This window comes from Argentina silus (assembly GCF_951799395.1).
Source record: "Argentina silus genome assembly, chromosome: X".
NCBI classification, from domain to species: domain Eukaryota; kingdom Metazoa; phylum Chordata; class Actinopteri; order Argentiniformes; family Argentinidae; genus Argentina; species Argentina silus.
In genome coordinates this window covers 40,355,956-40,371,741 of record NC_139653.1, presented here as the reverse complement: position 1 = coordinate 40,371,741, position 15,786 = coordinate 40,355,956, and positions in this window count along the sequence as shown.

Genomic DNA, 15,786 nt, shown 5'->3' with positions numbered 1-15,786 from the left:
TAGGGCCAGCAGGTATTTTTCAACGTCTGCTCTCTCCTTTGTTTAATATTCCTTGCTTGTGTGTTCTGGCCTCTAAATAATGTTTGTAGCACTGCCAGCGGAAACCTATGTGTTTTTTGTTGTGCTCAGTTTGAAATGCGTCGGCTTGCTTTGAATGTGAATAGCATCACACTGCATCGGTATTTGGATTAACTATTGCCTTTGAGTTTGCTTCAATGCAGCCTCGGCAATAATAACCCACCTGCCATTCTGCATTGATAAAGAAGGTCTGGACTGGGCTCTCTCTCTCTCTCTCTCTCTCTCTCTCTCTCTCTCACACACACACACACTCACACTCACACACACACACACACACACACACACACACACACACACACACACACACACACACACACACACACACAGAGGGCCTGATTCTCTCCTCTCAGTGCCCCAGACTTAATTGTTCTCTTAATTAGGTTGCAGCAGTGCTTGTGGCTGGAGGGGAGAGAGTGAAAAAGTGAGAGGGAGAGAGAGAGAGAGAGCGTGTGTGTGTGTGTGTGTGTGTGTGTGTGTGTGTGTGTGTGTGTGTGTGTGTGTGTGTGTGTGTATGTGTGGCATCACCTCTGTGTATTGCATTGCGTGCCTGTAGGATCTATTTCTGTAATCTGTGAGTACCATTAGCTCTGCAGAGACTCTAGCATGCCAAAACTCAAATTCTCAGCCCATTCCTCCCTCCTTCACTCCCTCTCTCTATCTATCCTTATACCCTTTTATACGTGTTTACGGCTGGGTAACGTAGGTCTAGTCCAGGTAAGAGTGTTTACGGCTAAGTAACGTAGATCTAGTCTAGGTGAACGTGTTTAGGGCTGGATAATGTAACTCTCTCAGGCCCCTGCTCCTGCAGCTGTTCCTAATTACAGTCTCTCCTTGTCTGATTGCTTCCCTTTGTATGCACAGGTTAACCCAGGAGCAGAAAGATTACCCACCCCCCACCCCCACCACCCTCTGTTACTGTTACAGACTTTTTACCCCCTCCAGAGTATAATAAGTAATGGACATAGCAGAGATTCTTTAGCTGACTGTGTTCCTACAATGCTTTTTGCACATGTTTCAGTCACTGTCATATCCATCAAATGCCATGTAACAAAATGAAAATAAATTAAACTTGACTAAACTACCCCCCTCCCACACACACACACACACACACAAACACACACCAAACTCTGTGAAATAATACACTGAAATAATAACCCCCTCCCCATCCACTTGCTTTGCCCTGTAACATAACACAAGGGCAGAGGGGGGGTACGGGGCGAGGGGAAAGGGAATGGCAAGGGGGGTGGGGGGGTGGGGGGGGTGGGGCAGGGTTACATCAACTCCAGTGATGCGTCTTTCTGATGATTAATTAGCCGTTGTTTTCCGCAGGCCTGCACTGATGGGGGATAATCTACCCTTTGACGGTGGGAAGGCAAGCGTGGCAGGTTCTAATCAGAGGGCCTGAAGTGGGGCGGAAAACACCTGTTCTGGGCACAGGTGTACCGCTCAGCACAAGGCAGCACTGACTCGTTCGCTCGCTGTCCCTCTGTCTCGTTCTCTCTTTCCCAACCTTTATGTCTTGCTCTGTCTCATTCTCTCTCTCTATCTCAAAGACACACACACTCTCTCTCTCTCTCTCGTTCTGACTCTGTGTCACTACCTTACTCTCTCTCCTTTCTCTCTCCCTATTTCCCTTTCTTATTCTCTGTCTCACTTTTACAATCTTTTTCTTTCTCTATTCATTTCTTTCTCTTGCTCTCTCCCTTCCAGCTGCTTCTCCTTATCTTCCCCCTTCCCGTCCCCCCTCCTCCTGCACCTCTCCCCTCATCCCTCTCTCTATCTCTCCCTGGCTGTCGTCACCGGGGCCAGACCAGGAGGCCTCTCTCTCTGCCTGGAGAAACCAGGGTTGAAATCAGCCTGCAAGATCAAAGATAATCAGAGTCTCTTCTCCTCTCTCCACTCCTCTCCTCTCTTCCCTTCTCTTTGTCTTCATTGGAAGGAGCCTGCGTCTTGGGAAGCAGTGCACGACTAATAGGGTTATGCCGCAACTGATGCATAAAGCCGCGTATCTGTTTCTTGTCAAGACCTTGCCACCAAAGTCAATTTGCCCGGGCCCTGGCAGAATTTAATATTTCTCTAATCAGATCAACACGGAAATTACGTAGGTGGGCTGTATTGATACGAGGGGAAATAATTAAACTTGGGTCCAGAAATAATTTCACCCTCTGTACATTACTGTAAACCACATAAAAATCATGATCTCCTCCGCCCCTCCCGGTTATACAGTGCTGGGCGGAAACCAGTAGCGCAGATAGACGGACCAGATTGCATTTATCCGGCCTCTGTTTTTCCTCCAGTCTTTCAGCACGTAGCTCTCACCCCATCCTCTCCCTACTCCATCATCATCAGCCCATCCAACATGGCCGCCAAAGTTTTATTAACAGCATGCAGGCAGTGAGGGTCAGTGAGGACATTGTCCACAGGGAGGCTCACAATGTGAAGTAAAAAGGTTCTGTCACGGATATGTACAACAAAAGCTCACCAGAGCACCTTTCACCAAAGCCACAGGTTTGTTTTACAGACTACATGCAGTATCTGGTGGTGTGTGTGGTATCTTTTTGTGTGTGTATGTGTGTGTATGTGTGTAATAATGAATGAGGCTGTGAGCTTTGTTGTAGGGATAGATGCGTATCTTCTTGTGTATGGTATAACACTGTATAAGGCTGTTAACTGTGACGTTCACAAATGTACCCAGACCAGACCACTTTAATGGCCCCTTATTGAATCTCACCAGGGGCAGAAATTGAACCCACCTGGGTCACCGCCACAGTCTTTGCAACACGTCTTATTACTACCCAGGGTACTTTTCTCTCTCTGGACTGCAGCAGAGGAGGGATGACATCAACACAGCGTAACCTCCCTCATGTACCCAACAAGGTCGTGGGAGTAACTGGTAATACCGTGCAGGAGAAACAGGAAAAGTACATCTTTCAAAAATGTATTTGCGCACAAATCAATCAAGAACAAGGCAGACTACAGTATTTGGTTGTGACCTGTTGGCATCGTCCCAAGGTGACCTCTCGAGGCTTAACCGCACACAATATGGCTCAACCGCTAAATGAAGATTAAATGTTGTAGCATTAAAACACAATACACCTTGATCAGGCCCAAACGGAAGATGAATTTAGCGTCTGCCGTGAATGAGCAATCCCTCTCGGTCTGTAATTATTTAAGTTCCATTTTGGGTTAATGATTGTCATTAGCGTTATGTGTTCTAAGTGAGCGCGTAATTTCGAGAGAAGAGCCGTCGACTGAAAAAAGCCATAGATGAGCCTCCGAAATGAACAGATCATTTGCTTTTGAGAGGAAATTGATAGAAAACAGCAGGGAAACAGCTGAGGAGGGAACAATTATTTTAATGATGTGACAAACGCAGATGCTGTCTATTAGATTTAGTTAGCTAAGCTGTTCCCTTACTGGTTACTGCGGGGAGACTGTTAGCAGTGATGTGATTGAAAACCGTATACACTTTGTTGTGAAGTTGTGATTACTTAGTTAAGAGTATCTTTTTGAGGGAGAAATGGAGATATGAGTGACTGAGAGACATATGCAACAGATATATAAGGTATGCATGACATATCATGCCATCATAATGATATTGGCAGAGAATGGGGTTTGCTGATTTGGAAGTATGATATTTGATTGAGTATGAGATTTATGTCCTTGCACTTGAGATTCCTACATATTCTGTTTATTTCAGAATAACCTATTGACAGTGAGTACATTGCAGTAGCATTGCACTCAAATTATAGCCAACAACAGTTTTCATTGGCTATGCATAATGTAGCACTATGACTGTTGTGAATCGAGTGAATATCAAAACATGTGTGGAGAGAGAGATGAAGAGATAGATGGAGGGACTAAGAGGAGAGAGGGATGAAGAGATAGATGGAGGGGCTGAGAGGAGAGAGGGATGAAGAGATAGATGGAGGGGCTGAGAGGAGAGAGGAGAGAGGGATGAAGAGATAGATGGAGGGGCTGAGAGGAGAGAGGGATGAAGAGATAGATGGAGGGGCTAAGAGGAGAGAGAGGGATGAAGAGATAGATGGAGGGGCGAAGAGGAGAGAGGGATGAAGAGATAGATGGAGGGGCTGAGAGGAGAGAGGGATGAAGAGATAGATGGAGGGGCTAAGAGGAGAGAGAGGGATGAAGAGATAGATGGAGGGGCGAAGAGGAGAGAGGGATGAAGAGATAGATGGAGGGGCGAAGAGGAGAGAGGGATGAAGAGATAGATGGAGGGGCTGAGAGGAGAGAGGGATGAAGAGATAGATGGAGGGGCTGAGAGGAGAGAGGAGAGAGGGATGAAGAGATAGATGGAGGGGCTGAGAGGAGAGAGGAGAGAGGGATGAAGAGATAGATGGAGGGGCTGAGAGGAGAGAGGGATGAAGAGATAGATGGAGGGGCTGAGAGGAGAGAGGGATGAAGAGATAGATGGAGGGACTAAGAGGAGAGAGGAGAGAGGGATGAAGAGATAGATGGAGGGGCTGAGAGGAGAGAGGGATGAAGAGATAGATGGAGGGGCTAAGAGGAGAGAGGGAGGGGATGAAGGGTGGTTGGCTCTCCTCTTTTCTCCTCAGTGGAGCAGCACAGCACGAGGAAAAGCTTGTTAAAATCCTAATAGTAGCTATCAAAGGCTATTGATTATCTTTCCTGCCCTGTTTGGGTGACAAAGTGAGCATTAGCTATAGCCATTGTGGGCACTGGGCTTCTGAAGACACACTTCCCTCAGGGGCTGCCCAATTCCTCAGGGGAGAGAATGGAGTGGTATGAGTACACACACACACACACACACACACACACACACACACACACACACACACACACACACACACACACACACACACACACAAACACACACACACACACACACACACGCACAAATGTCCTTAAGAACATATTGTCCTTACTGAAAGCAAATTCATATGATGATGACCAAACATCCTTGCCATGATTATCATCATCATCGGAAATCTGTACTTCTTCGTGATCCAAACTTGTACTCTGTTAAAGGTGCAAAATGTAACATTCAAGCTTTCTTAAAGCTTTCTAATAGTTGTTATGACTATGTTTAATCGGTAGCGATCAGTCACTGAGATCCCTTGAAATAGATATTTCATTTACCAACACTGTTTTGGTCCCGAAAAGTGTTTTAAAATGAGAATCAGGTGCGACACTCGGTTTGAATCCAAACAAGTTGTTAGTGGCCAGGGGTGTGATTTTTGCCTTTCTGTCTCTGGTGGCTGCCTCTTCAAATCATGCATGCATGCAGAAACACAATAGCTAATGTCCGACACTGCAAGTCCATTGTGGTGAGTTATATTATTATTAGGGAGGATGTTGTTTGGAACTTGGAAGTGAATTTCGCCACAGTAGCCAGAGGTGGCAGATTTCCAACAGACTTACGCCCTGCTCCTCTAAGTTATATCCCCACCTAAAAGTATCATATTGTGATAACAACAATACTCTGGTAAAGTGAAAGACACAGCAACTTACTGTATTTCCCCCCATCACTTCATTTTGTGGTGGCTTTGTACCTCTGTTAAATTTCAGCCTTGATGTAAAAATAATGTTGTCTCTGGAGAGAGAGATGAATGTAGCGCCGATACAGAGAACGACAAGTACCTTTTCAAAATGAGCATTGGCCAATGGAAAACACTGAGAGCTGCATAGCCAATGAACCTTCCCCACAGTTTAAGTGCATTTCACCCCAAGCAGTTTTAGATTTCAGTGAATACCGATGAAATGCAATAAAGTAGAATAAGAATAGGGAGAGGGTTTATGAAAGGCAAGCTATACATAAGACATGCTAACAACCAAATTAATGGATGTGTGTTCAAATATTCATGTGATAAACCTCCAGATTTGGAATGGGCTACATGGAAATTCTAAAACTCAAAATAGTGTGTTTGTGTCTTTTTCGCTTGGCTGATCTGCATACAGATTGTACAATCGGAGATAGTCTGGGTTGCTTCCAGCACATAGTGCATTGTGTTCTCTGAACATTGAGGCTTAAAGTAGGGCAAATGAGGTAAGCCCATGTTCTGGAGGTGAATAAGTATTAAAGTAACCCTGCCAGAGACTTCAAGTCTTATATTTGCTCTTAGAGCTAAAGTGAAGGCTTTGGCTCATTGTGCTACTATGGTCTTCAGAGGCATGGACGACATACATTGGATAGCCAATCACTTGTAGAAAACAACGCACGTACGTACGCACGTACGTACGCACGCACGCACGCACGCACGCATGCACGCACAAACACACTCTTTCTCTCTCTCCTCTCTGGTCATCATAATCACCCATATACATTCTAAATTACTTTCTTTGTATTTTACATTTGCAGAGAGTGAGTCCCTGATAGATTTGTAGAGCTAAATGTTTGCATTCTGAGGTGTTTCCAGGACGCAGCGATCTGTGAAGCATGTTCATGAAGCTCACCACAGTAGTGTGACTCTGTAGCCCTGTTTAGTAGTTTAGTAAGGGGATATTCAATTTATTCATGACGCAAAACCACAGGACTGGAGACTGTGTGTGGAGTGGAGCATGAAATGAAAACAGCCCACAACTATTCCAGAGCATCTCTCAATTAGGACATACTCTTCACTGAGTGAGCATTTATTAGTGTTGAAGAAGCAATGTGGTATTGCATATGATAGATATATACCATGATAATTCCTAGAGGGGGAAGGATTGCCATCGGCAGAAGATGGACACAGTATACATACATTACAGACACACATGTCATACAGAGGACACAGTAATCAATATAGATGTTATTTTTACTGTAGGGTGGAGGTCAAGTACATTTTTATGGATAAATATATATTTTATTGTTCAAATGTCACTTTACTTCTTGGTTTGACAAGTTTAAGTTGAAATGTTGTACTTACTCACGATCAAAACTTAGAACTCATAACAAGAGCATGCTTGACACAGCAGTGCATACGTCCACTTTAATCTCTCTCTGGCAATGCTGGATTCCCAAAAGACAGTTTTACAAATCAAATGTTCAATACTGTCCAGGGATGTCTTAACGTTGTGAAATAGGCTAGAGAAGGCCCTTCATAATTTATTAAACATGGTGACGGGGATGGATGTTTGGCGCTATAAATGGCCGATTCCGGGTGTTGGTCAGTTTCATAACCACCAGCTAAGAATATGAGCATTCGTTCAGGCCTTATCAGAAATGCAGGGCCACTCCATTCATGGATGTTTTATACATGAAGCCAGCCACTTTCAGTCTGATGAGCAAATATGGGTTATTAATGATATGCCATTGCTTTTAGGGCGTTAGGGTGCTAAGCAACTACTCATGCAAAATTAAGTCCCATTTGTTTATGTAGCCCTAAAAGCTGGCTAGTCTGGCCATGTTAAAAAGGCTATCAGGAGTGTATGGAAGTCTTGCAATCACCTCCTCTTGATTTTTCATATTTAATCATATTCATTATTATTGATATATACTTTGAGGAGGCCTTCAATATGTAAGCTAAATTGCTGTGACAGTGTGTTACTGTTATACACGTGTAATACATCTTGTTTGTATATATGTGTGTACGTGCTCAATGCAATTGTATGATCACATACTTTCACATATTTGCCTTACGTGTGAAATGTATAAGGTATCAATAAAACTAGCATCTATCATTTGATAAAAATAAATAAACTACCCAGCTTTAACCACTTACAATATTAGACATGCTGTCTCATTGTATTTGGTTCTTTATAAAGCTGCTGAGAGACATTTAACTTGATGTCATCATTCTAGTGAACTCCTGGTAAGACCAAAAATACTCAATTATTTAACGAAAGCTCCACTTTTGTAGAATTATTTAATGTATCATAATTGCAGCCGGGTTTGCCTTGGCCTACTGGTGTAAAGAGTGGGGCCCTATGGGGAGCGATCAGCGGGTGTGAGTGGTGTAATGTTACAGCCCGTCTACCAAAACATCTCCGTAATGATGGCCAAATTAGCGAAAGGCATTGACCTGAATCAAGACCAAATACATGATAATATTTCTTTAGTGGGGGGAAAGAAAGCCTGGCTAAATTGTCCCCACATTTCAGCGGACGCTTGACACCACAGATGATGACAAAACATGAGAAGACATAAGGTTGGGAAATCAAGGGTTAACACAACGTTATTGTGTATCATGGTGTAGGAATAAAGCACTGGGGAGCAGCATTATACTGTGTACGGGCTTTTCTTTATCTGAAGTCAGGGGTTCACATAATCTTTTGATCAGGTCTTCAAAGGAGTACCAAGTTTACATTTTGCATTGTTCAGAGCAAAGTTCAAGAATATTTCCAGGAATGATGGTTAAATGTTGTATAGAAGGACTGAAAGGTTAGACTCATTGGTCAATTCACCTGATACCATACACTTAAAAAAACAATGAACTTCAAATTTAAAATCATTGAAAACATCAACGTGTGAAATGTGATATAGTCTGTAAAAGTGTGCACAGTAATGTTCATGATATAGCATTTGTGTCTAGAGAGAGAGCGATGGTTGTCTTGATTGAAAGCTCAAACAAGGATAGGAGTGGGAAGCTCAGAGCCTGATCCTGGTCCAGTAAAATGACAGCCGTGACAGGCGAGAGGATCATGTTTCCGACAGGGACAAACTTGAAGAGTGATTAATGTGTCATCAGGTGCAATAAGGAGTATTGGTCGGTATGAAGTCTCACTCCATCACCAAATGGGGCCTAAGCCACTCCTGTTGCAACATGTAAGAAAAAACAGCCTGAAGCTAAGTAAGATAACTTGAATGTCACAGTCAGTACGCTAATAACCCACCTTTAAAACCCATACAATTACAAACTTAGCCAAAGTCAACAAACTCTGTGGTGAGAACCAAGCTAATTCATATCTGTCATTCATGATTAAGGCATTTGCAGTTTCATCGAAATCGCCTTGTTGACTTTGCTGAAGCTGTCACGTTCACCCCAACTCTTGGCTTGACAATCTGTGTCGTTAGCTGTACTGTTTAGACACCACAGGGGAAATCCAGGAGTGAATCTGTTTCTGATCACTCTTGAGAGATGCCCAATCTCTGTCCATACTGCCATTGAAAAGAGAATGTTGTTTGTGAAGTGAGAACTTGAAGTGCTATTCTTTTTTTTGGTTATTAACAATTTTTTATTTTTTAATTTTATTTTCAGGAATAAAACATGCAAGTCACACATACAACACTCAGGCAGTCACAGAATGAAAACATACAGTAACCCCCCCCCCGCAAAACAAAACACCAAACAGTCTAAAACCACAACATCCGTCCTATCAAGCACCTCCACCCCCAGAAGCCCCCAACCACCCACCTCCCATGAGCCCTCACATCACAGCACAGATCACACTTCCCCACATTCACATACACCAATCACAAATGTTTTAAACAGCTACATCTCCGGAAGGGAGACCCCACTCCAGAGAGAGCTGCCCCCCCCCCCGCAAAAGGTCAGTCAACTCTGAAGGTGAATAATCTAGAATCTTTTCAAAAGACCTTTCATTACCCCCCAGAACAGCTCCTATTATTAGTACCCTGAACATTTCTCTGTACCACAGAGTGGCAGTCGGAGGTGTCTCTTTAATCCAATGTATCAAAATACATTCCTTCCTTGCTAGGAGTAATAGTTTGTCCAAATGTTTATACTGCGAGAAAGGGAGTGAAAGATCCTTAGAGGTAGGCCCTAGATCTTTTTTAATCTTAATCTGGAAAATTCCACTAAACCATTCCCAAATATAGCAATATGGTCCCAGAACCTTGATATCCACTTGCACTCCCAAAAGTAATGAAAGTAGGTACCTAGATCTGTGTGGCATTTCACAAATAAAGGTGATATAAGGCAACCTGTTTTGTTAAAGGTAACAGGTGTTATGTGCAATCTATGAAGTATTTTATACTGGGTCTCCCTTAATCTATTACAGGTAAAAACCAGATCTGACATGGCTGCCAATCATCCTCAATATATTCATTGCTGAAGTCTCTCTCCCATTTACGAATACTGGCCATGTTACTTGGGTCAACAGAGTACAGCAATACAAAAAAATAAAAAAAGATAAAATGGGTTAAACGGTAGATAAATATGCTAAAATATGCTTTTCGGCCTACATATTGGAGTATCTGGGGGGGAGATTGCTCTAGCACCACTATTGTCAAAGTGGGGTATGCATACCTCCGGGTGTACGTGGATCGATCTAGGAGGTACGCAAAATAAATCTGTGATTTACCTTCCCAAACAGTCCTGTTGAATAGCCGACTGCAGTCTCAGTACCGAAAATAAATGCATGCACCCTATCCAACAGAATAATATTATCACAATGTCTAATATGTAAGGGATAATGTTCATAGAATATCAATTAGGCTACAAAATAACCGACAGGGGGTACATGACTGTTAAAAGTTTGGGAACCACTGCTCTAGCAAATAAAGTGGTGTATTTGTAAGTAACCAAAGAAATGTTCTTTTCAAATGTAAAATTGGTTTTGAAGCTGTCGAAAGGACATCAGGACATTGTCCTGAAATAGATACCCAATTACATGAATGCCTTTCGTTCGCCAAGTATCAAAAATGTGTGTACTAGTGCCCAGAGTAAAAACCTGGTTTCTGGAAATAGGGGTTAGCAAAGATGTGAGTTTTTTTCTGCCCATATATTTTGTGATCTCCCGCCACACTTTAATAGTGTTAGATAATAGATAATTGGGTTATTTTTAATGTCCCTATTTATGTTTCCCTTGTCAGATGTAACCAGACTCCATAAGGAAAAAGGTGAACAAGCCCAGGAATCCACAGAGGGATTAGAGTTGAGATAGACATGTAACCATTCCCAAATAGAGCGAGCATGGCACGCCCAGTTGTAAAAACGTATATTTGGCAATGTTCTGCCTGGGTCCTGCCATGCCAAATTAATTTTGAGAATGCTCTTTCCAAGTCTCCAACAACCTTTTGGGACAACCACAGAGGAAGCATTTGTAAAGGGTAAAGCAGGCGAGGGAGGATGCTCATCTTGATCAGACTTATTCCACCCATAGGAGAGAGTGGGAGATCATGCCCAGCGTTCCATATCTTTCTTTACCACTGCTGTTATAGGGACACAATTAAATCACAAAAGATCCTTGAGATTTGGTGCCACTTTAATCCCGACATATGTGAAGCCTGTCCTAGACCATTTAAAGGGAAAGTTCACCAAAGACTCAAGATCATCTAAACAGCCCAGAGGCATGGCCTCAGATTGACTATAGTTTACACCCAGATATAGAACTGAAATCATTAATAACTGACAATATAGCTGGGATTGACAGCTCAGGGGATGACGGGAAGAAAAGTATATAATCCGTGTATAAGACAATCTTATAGCGTACCTCCAACTGCAATACCCTTTATGTCATTGTGAAGTCTGATAGTCTCCGCTAGTGCCTCTAGAGCGAGAGCAAAGAGCAGTGGGCTAAGTAGACACCACTGTCTAGTACCTCTGGCCAGGGGGAAGGGTTCAGACGGCAGGCCATTAGTTAAAACACATGCTGTTTATGAGTGGTATATGGTTTGTATCCATTTGAGAAAGCTATATTGTCAGCTCCTCTACATCCCCTAGACGTAGACGAGTTTTGATCTAGAGGCGTTACATAAAAGTGGGGGCTCATCCAGGATCTTTATGGGCCTGTGCATCAGGCTTATTGTAGGGATTTTGGTAGGTGTTGTGTAAGTGCAGGTGTTTTTTGTTTTAATACCTAGTTGCAGTTAGATTTGGATTTGTGTAGCCATATGCTTACTTGTTAGTGTTCGGTAGCTATGGCTTCTTTTGATTTGGACATCTTTTTGGTGGATCCGTCTATAGATCTCCTTAACCAATGTAGAAAGATTGATTTGTATACCATAGCGGATCATTTCGATCATTTGCGGTTCAGAGGTCCTTAGTAAAGGCCAAACTGAAGGAACTTGTCGTGGGTATGCTGGTGGATACGAAGGTGCTTGGTGCGGGTGAGGCTGAAAATTGCAGATCCGCTCCCTCCTTTGTCTTCGCCCATAGTGACGGCTGAACGTTGGCGGTGGAGATTAACGCCGGAGCGGATGGGGAGTCCGATGTAGAGGCTAAGCCACCAGCCACCTTACCACGTTTCGAGCCATTTTCCCCTGCTAGTATGCACGCCTGCAGATGGAGGCGCAGGACAAAGAGAGGCAGGCTGAGTACAATCTCCGGTTGGAGATCCGCAGGCTGGAAATTGAGGCAGACAAGGAGGTACATTTACAATGTGACTTGGTCAGTGGAGTTTTCAGAGTTGGTGTATGTGCTATCCTACCGGTGAAAGGCATTAATCTCCTTCTAGGTAATGATATTGCTGTGGGTAAAGTGCTGCCTGTTTTAGAGCTGTTGAAATGCCCAGCAGAAGCTCAGACCGATGACTTGGCTGTGAGTTTTCCAGAGGTTTTTCCAGCGTGTGCTGTCACGTGAGCTCAGTCTCAAAAGTTGAGTGATGCGGTGGACTTGTCTGACTCCGTGGCACAGTATTGGCAATGGATGAATTTGTTAGCTCTACCCTTATACTCCCTCCACACCCTGATAAAGGCCACGCCAGAGAGTGCACTGGCCCCAGCATTGACACATTGAAATTGCCTATCACTCGCAATAAGCTGGTAACTGCACAGAAAATAGATCCTACCCTTAAGAAATGCTATGTGAATGCTGTTTCTCCGGAGGGAGTTAACAAAACGAATGTAGCGTACTTCATAGACAAGGACCTTCTCATGCGTAAGTGGACTTCGCGTCTTGATTCAAAACATGACTGGAGTGTCATCTATCAGATTGTTGTACCCATGGCATACCGATAGCATGTTTTATCTCCGACTCATGATCACCGATGGTCTGGCCATTTAGGTATCACGAAGACCTACGATAGAATTCTTGGCATTTCTTTTGTCCAGGTCTAAAATGTACCTGCCACACCTGTCAGATCACAGGGAAACCAAATCAGGTTATCCCTCCTGCTCCCCTCTGTCCAATACCTGTGCTGGGTGAGCCTTTTGAGCATTTGCTGGTAGATTGTGTTGGCCCATTACCCAAGTCTAAGACGTAACCAGTTTTTATTGACAATTATGTGTGTGGCTATGCACTATCCAGAAGCTATTCCTCTTAGGAAAATCACTGCTCAGTCAGTTGCCAAGGCCTTGATTAAGTTTTTTTCGACATTTGGACTCCCAAAAATTGTACAAACAGATCAGGGTTCCAATTTCTTTCAAAGCAAGTGTTAACGTCTCTGTCTATTACACACCAAGTTTGTGCCTACCATCCTGAGTCGCAGGGTGCACTCAAACGATGGCATCAAACTTTCAAATCCATGCTGCGGAAGTACTGTTTTGAGACTGGAAACGACTGGGATGAGGATGTTCCTTTTGCTTTGTTTGCAGTTCGTGAGATTGATCAGGAGTCTTTAGGATTTAGTCCGACTGACCTTGTCTTCGGACATACGGTACGCGGACCTCTCAGAGTTCTAAAAGATCAGCTTAGCTCAGGTAGTGCTTCTTCACAAAGCGTGTTGGCTTATGTGAGCAGGTTTCGTGAGCAGTTACACAGTGCCTGCGCTAAAGACACTCTCTCCTCCTCACAGAAACGGATGAAGCGTCACTTTGATGAGAAGGCAGTCCCACATTCGCTGCAACCAGGTGACCAGGTTTTAGTTCTGTTACCTATTCCAGGTTCCTCTCTCTCTGCCCGTTTCTCAGGTCCATACTCTGTGGAACGGAAGTTGAGTAATACCGATTACGTTATCCAGACTCCCGATCGGAGACGCAAGTCTCAAGTTTGCCATATTAACATGCTAAAGTTATATCATGCCAGAGGCCAACCTCAGAAGGAAACCCCAGATGAGACTGCAGGGCCCGCCTTTAAATCTGCTGTTCCTGCTGTATTGGTTCCAGGCTCAAGTAATGTTCTTGTTGGTGACGAGGATGGCTTGGAGTTGCGTAATGCTCCCCAACAGACCCCTCGGTTACTCAACTCTGAGATGCTGTTGACTCTTGATTTGCATTTGTCTTATCTGGATACTGATCAGAAAGCCACCATCATAACCTTGATACAAGGGTTCCCTTGTCTGTTCGGTGATGTTCCTACTGGAACTACCATTCTTGAGCATGATATACAGTACCAGTCAAAAGTTTGGACACACCTTCTCATTCAATGGTTTTTCTTTATTTTTTATCATTTTCTACATTGTAGATTAATATTGAAGACATCAAAACTATGACCAGGAGGAACACATATGGAACACATATGGAATTATGTAGTAAACAAAAAATTATGTACTAAACAAACCAGAATATGTTTTATATTTTAGATTCTTCAAAATAGCCACCTTTTGCTTTGATGACAGCTTTGCACACTCTTGGCAAGGTGTGTCCAAACTTTTGACTGGTACTGTAGATGTGGGAGGCGCAGCATCCATACCGTGTTAACTCTATGAAAAGGTTAGTCATGAAACAGTCATGCTTATTTAGTTGATAATAATCTGGCAACTTCCAGCTCTAGTCCTTGGAGTTTACCCTGCCTCTTGGTTCCCAAGCCTGATGGCACGTTTCGTTTTTGCACAGATTACCAAAAAGTGAACAATGTTTCAGACTCGTATCCATTGCCACGTCTTGATGATAGTGTAGACACCATCGGGTCTGCCCGTTTTGTAACCAAGTTGGATTTATTAAAGGGCTACTGGCAAGTCCCTCTTACAGCTCGTGCCTCATTTATTTCTGCACTTGTTACCCCTGATAGTTTTCAACAATATTATGTTATAGCGTTTGGAATGCGCAACGCACCTGCCACATTCCAGCGCTTAGTAAATATTGTTTTAGCTGATGTCCCACACTGTACTGCATACCTTGATGATGTGGTGGTGTATTCCCCAGATTGGGCTGCCCATGTCACCACTTTAAGAACCGTGTTTCAGCGCTTAGCGGAGGCTTCCCTGACGCTGAATTTAGCTAAATGTGAGTTCAGTAAGGCTACTGTTACTTACCTTGGTAAACAGGTTGGGGGAGGTGAAGTGCGCCCCGTGGAATCTAAAGTGGCCGCTATCACTACCTTCCCAGTTCCCACCACCCGGCGTGAGCTGCACTGCTTTTTAGGTATGTCTGGTTACTATTGTGGGTTTTGTCAGAATTTTTTCCTCCGTTGTTGCCCCACTGACTAGTCTGCTGAGCTCCTATGTCTCATTTGCATGGTCTAAAGACTGCCAACATGCTTTTGATTGTGCGAAAGCTTTACTATGTAGTACACCTGTTCTTGTGGCCCTGGATTTTGAGAAACTGTTCAAAATGGAGGTAGATGCAAGTATAGTAGGTGCTGGAGCTGTTCTGGTCCAGGAGGATTCTAATGGTCTGGACCATCCGTTATGTTACTTCTCGCGGAAGTTTAACAACTTGGCCCGTTACACAACTATAGAGCAAGAAACCTTAGCTTTATTATTTGCTCTTCAGTTCTTTGAGGTTTATGTAGGCTCCAGTGCTATCCCCATCATCGTTTATACCGATCACAACCCATTAGTATTCCTCAGTAGGATGTACAATCAGAACCAACGGCTCATGCATTGGGCGCTAGTCGTGCAGAGTTATAATTTAGAAATTTGTCACAAGAAAGGTTCAGAAAATGTCTGTGCTGATGCCCTTTCTCGTGTGTACTGTTGAGGTCTGTTGAGGTCATTGTGATCATTATATGGCTGAGTTATTAGCCT